The sequence below is a fragment of the Podarcis gaigeae genome (assembly GCF_964106915.1).
Source record: "Podarcis gaigeae genome assembly, chromosome: 6".
Classification (NCBI taxonomy): Eukaryota; Metazoa; Chordata; class Lepidosauria; order Squamata; family Lacertidae; genus Podarcis; species Podarcis gaigeae.
Window position 1 is genome coordinate 53793981 of NC_139682.1, and position 7236 is coordinate 53801216.

Sequence of the window (7236 nt, forward strand, 5' to 3'; positions counted from 1 at the left end):
GGATGAGGAGGCTGATCTAGTCTGTAACACTGAGATCTAGGTGGGGGAGAAGGGTGGAGTTGGTCTCACCCAGCTATGCCTACCTGGCAACAGGGCAGTCTTGAGGTTTGGGTAGTGGGAGTTGCAGTAGTCTATAGAGATTCCATCTCTTTCTCCAGGCTCTGTGTCCAGTTGGGAGGTGGATCTAGACTATGTGTTCCTGGCATTAGGCAATCAAGACAGCTTTGCTGCTTTACCACCCATCTTGATGCCCAGCCGTCTCCCTGCCTGAACTGACACAGCTGGTCTCAGAGGCCATGTTGAGGACTCCCAGACTGCAGGTTCTGGGGAACATCCATGCCAAGCTGACTGGCACTGGGGTGGCTCAGGGTGGCTCAGGACTTCATGGCTGCCATGACAACCATGTGGCTCTCCCAATATGTCACCAGACCAAAACATGTGGCAGGCCACTCTCTGGACCCTGTTTTCTCAATTGGGCAGGAAGACATCAGTCCCTTGTCATGGTCACATCACTTCCTCTTGAGATTTAGGCTTTCAACACCATTTCCCCTCTGCAAAGGCACAGGATCAGCCTTCGGAGGCTGATCGATCTAACGAGGGCCAATGAGCCATAGCAACCTTCCAAATGGTGATCCTGGTAGGGTTGCCCTGATTTGACCTATATCATAGAACAACCCTCAATCCAGGGTCAACTCAGCCCTCCAATCAGCCAGCAGGCTGGCAGGCTAATGCCAGATTCATACCCAATACCAACACCACAGAATCATAAAATCATAGAGTTGGAAGGGACCCCTACTTACACCTGTAATCTAATCAATAAAAATTGTGGCCTATTTCAACTCAAATACTGATGTATTGTGCCTTATTTCGCCTCTTCTCCGGCCTGGCTGGGCTGCATACCTCCTGCAACTGGGTATGCAATGCTATGCAGATTGATCCAAATTTATAACTTTTGCAATGTATTTTCATCAGATATTTTAAGTGCCTATCCATAATTGCTTCTTTCTACTTTGTGTGTTTTTTTCATCTTCATGATTTGCATTTCATAATCCAAGATAGAAGGGTAGTTTTACATAGCAAGTAAATGGGAAGGAGGGAACCACCTTTTTGTCCTATATTGGTTGCCCACCTGCATGATGGTGGATCGTAATGCTTTGCACTCCTCACTTTCCTGAATCAGAGGAAGTACCTGTGTAACTTTACTGGTGAGCTTCCTTTGGCTATACATACAGTTGAGGAGGGCAGCCTTCCAGCTGTTTTGTTTTTTACTAGATCCCTGAGATTCACCAACCATTGCCAGCTGAAAATACTATGTTATGACTGACAAAGTCTCTCAGACTCAGTTGGAAGAACATGAGACTCTTAATCCCAGGGCTGTGGATTCATGTCCTGTGTTGGGCAAATGATTTCTGCATTGCAAGGAGTTGGACTAGATGACATGCCCTTCCAACTCTACAATTCTATGAACTGGAACTGTAGTATTGGAAATATTGCAGTCCCCCATATGAGCCTGTCCATATAGTAAGTTCTTTTGGAGAGGGCCTTCTTTTTGTCCAACCAACATTTGAAGTGTGTTTGCTAGGAAGTCAGTAAAGGCCCTCCCTAATGGCTGCCCCCAGGCTTTGGACCTCCTTGCCAAGGAAGACCCGCTTATCCCCTTTTCTGATGACTTTCTGCTGGTAGGTAAGTATGTTTTTATTCAGACAGGCATTTGACAAGCTAAGCTGACTTGTTTCGGTCAGTGTAAATATGTTTCAGTTTCAATTTGTTCCACTGTCTCTTGCATTTAATCAACATGTATTATCTGCCTCACTTTGGATTGCTATTTTGTATCTTACACTGCATTTTACTACTATTGGTTGCCCTGAGAACCATTTGGGGAAACAAATGTAACAAACAAATAAATAAAAACAATGTTCAATCTCCTGTCTACAGTTTGAAAGTCCATCCACAGACACATCAGGTTGCATGTGGTCTGCCTCCAAGCCATGCAATCAGAAGTAAAATCTACCAATTGGATCAGCTTCTTATCACAACTGAATTGATTCATTTATCCAATTTATATTTAGATCCTAAGATCTGTGACACCGACACTTTCAGGTACTTGCCTTATTGTTTATTTCAACAAGTTACATACCACTTATTGCGATAGTTGCTAAGCAGTATACAATGAGGTTACAAAAGAGAAACAGAAGATAAAAACTTTTTAAGATTAGCCATAATAATTAAAAATGCTGTCTTAAAATGCTTGATGATTTATTTATTTATTAAGTCTTCCCCAAGCCCCCAAAGCCCAACAGGGAGTGGACCTGTCTGATCTTAGCCAGGAGGGAGTTCCACAGAATTGGAACATATCGAATGGTCTTGTTGTGGGATGTGATCCATAAGAGGCAGTCAAATACAACATTCCTTGTTTTCCTAGAGTAGACATGCAAGGGGATGTTTGGTCCAGCCAGTCGAAACTTCCTGTTCCTCCGGGGCTGGAGCATCCTCTCCTTTGCATGTGACTAGAGGTGGGCGTGACCTTACCTGTCCAGGTAACAAAAGGACAAGTCACACAGCACTCTCTTTTTGACTTCCTTCTTCGCTTGACCAGCTTTTTAGCTAGGAATGCTTTGCTAGCTTCTCAGCTAACGGAGCCCTGGGATTATTGCCCCATATGGGGTAGATCCACATGTACATATTTGTAGCTAAGTCTGCCTTCAGGAATCCAACTGTGAACTGATGTGAGTAAACTTCTTTTATTGACTTTGAATAAGATTGCCGTGTCTTTATTCTTTTAAGAGGGATTAAAGGGAATTTACCAGGAAGGTACAATTCAATCTGAGACAGACTGAATTTTATAATAGTGAGAGGCTCACATGAGCCTGCAACCAGTTATCTGCTGTGTATGAGAAGGGGAATGTAAACTCTGCTAAGTAAAGGAACTTGCTAGCGCAAGTTAGGAAGGATATTAATAAACAATATATCCTCTCCTGCAACCCTGAACATTCCCACACTTGTTACAATAGGTTCTTGGCTCACAGAATGGCCATTACTGTATGAAATATGATTATGCTTAAAATGTGCTTATTTTTCATCATTTTCCTTTTAATATTTCTGCTTTTGACAGAGACAGAGGCAGTCTCTATGAGAGTCTTCCATTGTAAATCATGTGCTTTTCCTTGTGGACAAAGTGCCAGAATTAAAAGGATGCGGTAAGAGGTGGGACTTGGCGTATGTGAATCTAGGTGAAGGAATATCCAATTACCGTCGTGCACAGACTACTTACTAAAGCATATCATTCTAAAGCGATGTTAAGACTGAGCAGTGCATCGCAGGAGCCTAGTGCACATAAAGTTATTTCACTTCCAAGTCAGAGATGGGAACCAATTGGTCCTGAACCACATCTAAATTTCATTAGCAAGTCTCCTGGGAGGTGGGGGGGGGGGAGTATGCATTTTTTTAAAGGTGCTTGCATCAAAAACTTGCATCAAAGCACCAAAAAGTTCTATCAAAGCACCAAAAAATGAAAAACAGAATAGAATAAAATTTGGGTGGGGAAGAAAGCAAATTTAGATTTCAAGAACAATAAATATCCAATGTGCTTGGAAGACTTAATTTTCATGCTTTGGTTGGAGTTCATTAAATACTCTTGTGTGTGCAGGTGTTTTCAATTACAGAATTTTAACATTTTGAAATAAGAAAAACCCCACCTCATTTCACCTATTGGTTGCACCTTGATAGATGTTTTAGAACTTGAAATTACATATTTGTTTTTGTTTTTTTAATGTTAAATGTAGGAACACTTAAAGATGATTAAAAGTAGTAACAACCCAATTTTAATAACATTTAAATATTCTCCATTCTGTGGGTTCAGTGGATTAGGTGGGCACAAGAGTATAAGCATTAGAGTGAAGGTGAAATCTATGTCCCATATCCTCATGCAGTCCTGCACAGAGCAAGTTAGTTATGCTCTTTAAAAAAGTGCATTATTTGCATTGTGGTGAGAGAGCATAAGGGATGGGGACAGGAGGTGCACATAGTTTTTTTCATTCGCTCTAATGGCCCTTTATGCTGCCTGTTGATGAGGAGAAGAGGGAAAACTTGTCTTTCTTGAGCAAATGAGGATCCTTTGCATGCAAGCACTGGACTTGTAGTAGACTGGAAATTGCCCACAAACAATTACAGTGAAATATACAGAGTCTACCCGTTCCCTCACTTAAACATATGGTATGTTTCAAAAGTCTTTTTTTGTTAATTTATTTGTTTTTTCAGGCTTTCCTAATTGTTGAAAGATTTGTCATCACCATATATTGTAATGCCACTAAATGCTCAGTGTTGTGATTTAGTATTTTAATGTGTTTTGATCCTATGAATTCTCAGACTTTCACTATGGTTTTATTATTGTGATTTTTCTTGTAAACCTCTGGGAGCCTTCTTTTGTAAATGGAACTATGAGGGACATCTAGTCCAACCCCTTGCAAAGCAAGGATCTTATTCAGGTTCGGATTCAGAGTAACTAATTGTTACTCAGGGTAGACCCACTGAAATTAATGGACTTAACTTAGTCATGTCACGTTCTTGTTCTTTATAATCTGCTTTGCATTTCATCTGAATGAAAAGTGGCATAGAAATATAATCACTCAATCATCAGTTTCAATGGGGCTACTCTGAGTAAAACGTAGTTGAATACCACCCTCTGTGACTCTCTAGGTAGCATTGATGGCATTACCAAAAAGACACTCTTTGCTGATACAAGACATGGTGGTGGTGGTGATGGGATGTATGCAAAGATAAATTATATTGTTCCTGGAAGGTCATAGAAAGCCATTGCAGATGCTGGTATCACATGGTTCTGTTGATGGACACCTCTACATTTTGCACCAACTGACAGGAAGGTTTGGCTCATGTTCTCTTGATAACTCAGCTTTAACTTCTTAAGCACTTATTCATCTGATTTTAACTCAGGGGACAGTATTTGCCCTGTTGCGGCTTCAAAGGTGAATGGGAGTCAGCCCTGGACTCGCTCTCTTGGCTAGAAAATACAATTTCACATCAGCCTCGGGAGGCTTATCAGATCACACTGAAACGACTGCATGCATCTTTCCATGTGGTTGTACTTCAGGGCCCCTGGTTCTCATATATAACCAGTGCCGGGTTTACATATAAACTAAACAAGCTATAGCTTAGGACCCCACTCTCTTGAGGCCCCCAAAAAATTTAAAGGAAAAAAACCTGGGTGTACATATCCAAAATAGAAGATAAAAAATGAAATAAAACCTACATACAGCAACAGTGTCTTGTGTTGTATAGGTTCCTATGATGTAAGTAATGGGCCCCGCCTGCTAGCCTGCTCATTTCTATACATAGGGTGCCTAAAATCTACATGGACTAGTTGCATGGCAACATGTGCAATTGGCTTTAAATATCTATTAGATTCAGAAATTACCATATAGCATACAGTGGTACCTCTGGATATGAACGGGATCCATCCTGGAGCCTAGTTTTTGCATCCTGAAGTAAACTTAAGACGTGACTGCACATCTGCGCATGCGCGGGTCATGTTTTGCCGCTCCCGCACATGTGCGTGATGTCATTTTGAGCGTCTGCACATGCACGAGCGGCGAAACCCAGAAGTAATGCACCCTGTTACTTCCAGGTCACCACAGAGCGCAACCCAAAAATAACTTGAAGCTACTTCAACCTGAGGTATGACTGTATATCCAACACAAAAACAGCGACAATTTCTTGTTGACAAAGGACCCCATTACCTTCAGTAGCCTCATCAAATTTAAATCCGGCCCTGTACGTAACTAACTGGTATGAGAGGAGGCTGGGCCGGAAACCTTGTGTTTAGTACTGGTCATTTTGACAGTGGGTTGTATGAGCCTTCCTGGATAGAGACGCTTAACCCATAATTCTCCCCTTTGTGTCCATCCTGGCCTTTGCTCGCTCCTTAAGGTGCTTGCTGCACATTTCTTCTTACACGGCACCCCCTTTTTGGCTTGCACACTCAAAAAAGTGGGATGCTGCCTGCTTACGTGTGGTCTCGAGGGGTGCCAGAGCGATAGCTGGCTGTTCTTTGGCTGTGGGGGCTGCAATGTTGGAGCTGCAAACGAGTTCAATTAGCAGTTCAGAGCGGAGACCCCACACACGGGGCCTGGGGGGAGGGAGGGGGAGCTGCCATTCTTCCCTCCTCACTCCCCCAGGGTGAGTGCGCCGACCCCTGGCACAAGGGTCATGCCACACCGCAGACAGCGCTGGAGCTCAGGAAAATCCACAGATCAGAGATGCAATCTGTAGCCCTATTCAATCCCCCTCGCTTGTACAACTCAGGGGGTCAAAGCTGGATCATTTGGAAAGCATTTGCTAACATATGGATTGCCTTTAAGCTGCGACTTTTTTTAATTCGCCGCATTTCCCAGTTTCATTTCTTAATTGTGGGCTGAGTTCCCCTGACTTGCGTTTCCTGTGCCGCAGAAAAGCATCGCTGCAAAGAGAAGGTGAGGTCTGCATCCTAATCCAAATAGACTGTGACAAAATCTTCTCCTGTCATGTCACTTCACAAAGGCAGACGGCAAAAGGACAAATATCCCGAACCTCCCATGGAGCAGCCGCCTAGCCAGGAGCCAATTGTATCAAAAAGGCCTCATATTTATTGCTTTGGAAATTGTCAGAAAATCTTTAATTGAAAAATGGCAACCATTTATCTCCCCCAATGGGGAACATGTATTTGGGGAACTTCTTCCACTTGTGCCTTAATGTTTACTAGTATGAAATGAGCCAGCCCTGACCCCTGAACAGCCACGAGCCCTTTGGATATGCTTGCTCAAATTGGCAGGCTTTCACATATGGAGAGGTAAAGCGTTGCCTGGATTCAGCTCCGGATTCGTATTGCTTGCCCAACTATGCCACCACCATCACACAGATGGATCTTTGCAATATGAACTATACAGGAGATTTGGAGTTGGAAAGACTGGTGCTTATTTGGGGAAGAAAATGAAATGGAAGCACTAAAATAAGTAACTACATCTCTCTGTGTTTTGCAAAGAATTGTATGAAAGTCTATTCACAACAATACAATTAGCATGGCCTTCTTCAGTAATTTGCAAAATTAAGTCCACACAAAAAGGTTAGTAATCAGCGTATCTGTAAAATTATTTCTTCCTCATTTCCAAAAAAAAAGAGAAAGAAAGTGCCTGGATCTATTTTGAACATGTCCTGCAAAGCAAATGGAATGTAGTGACCACTCCA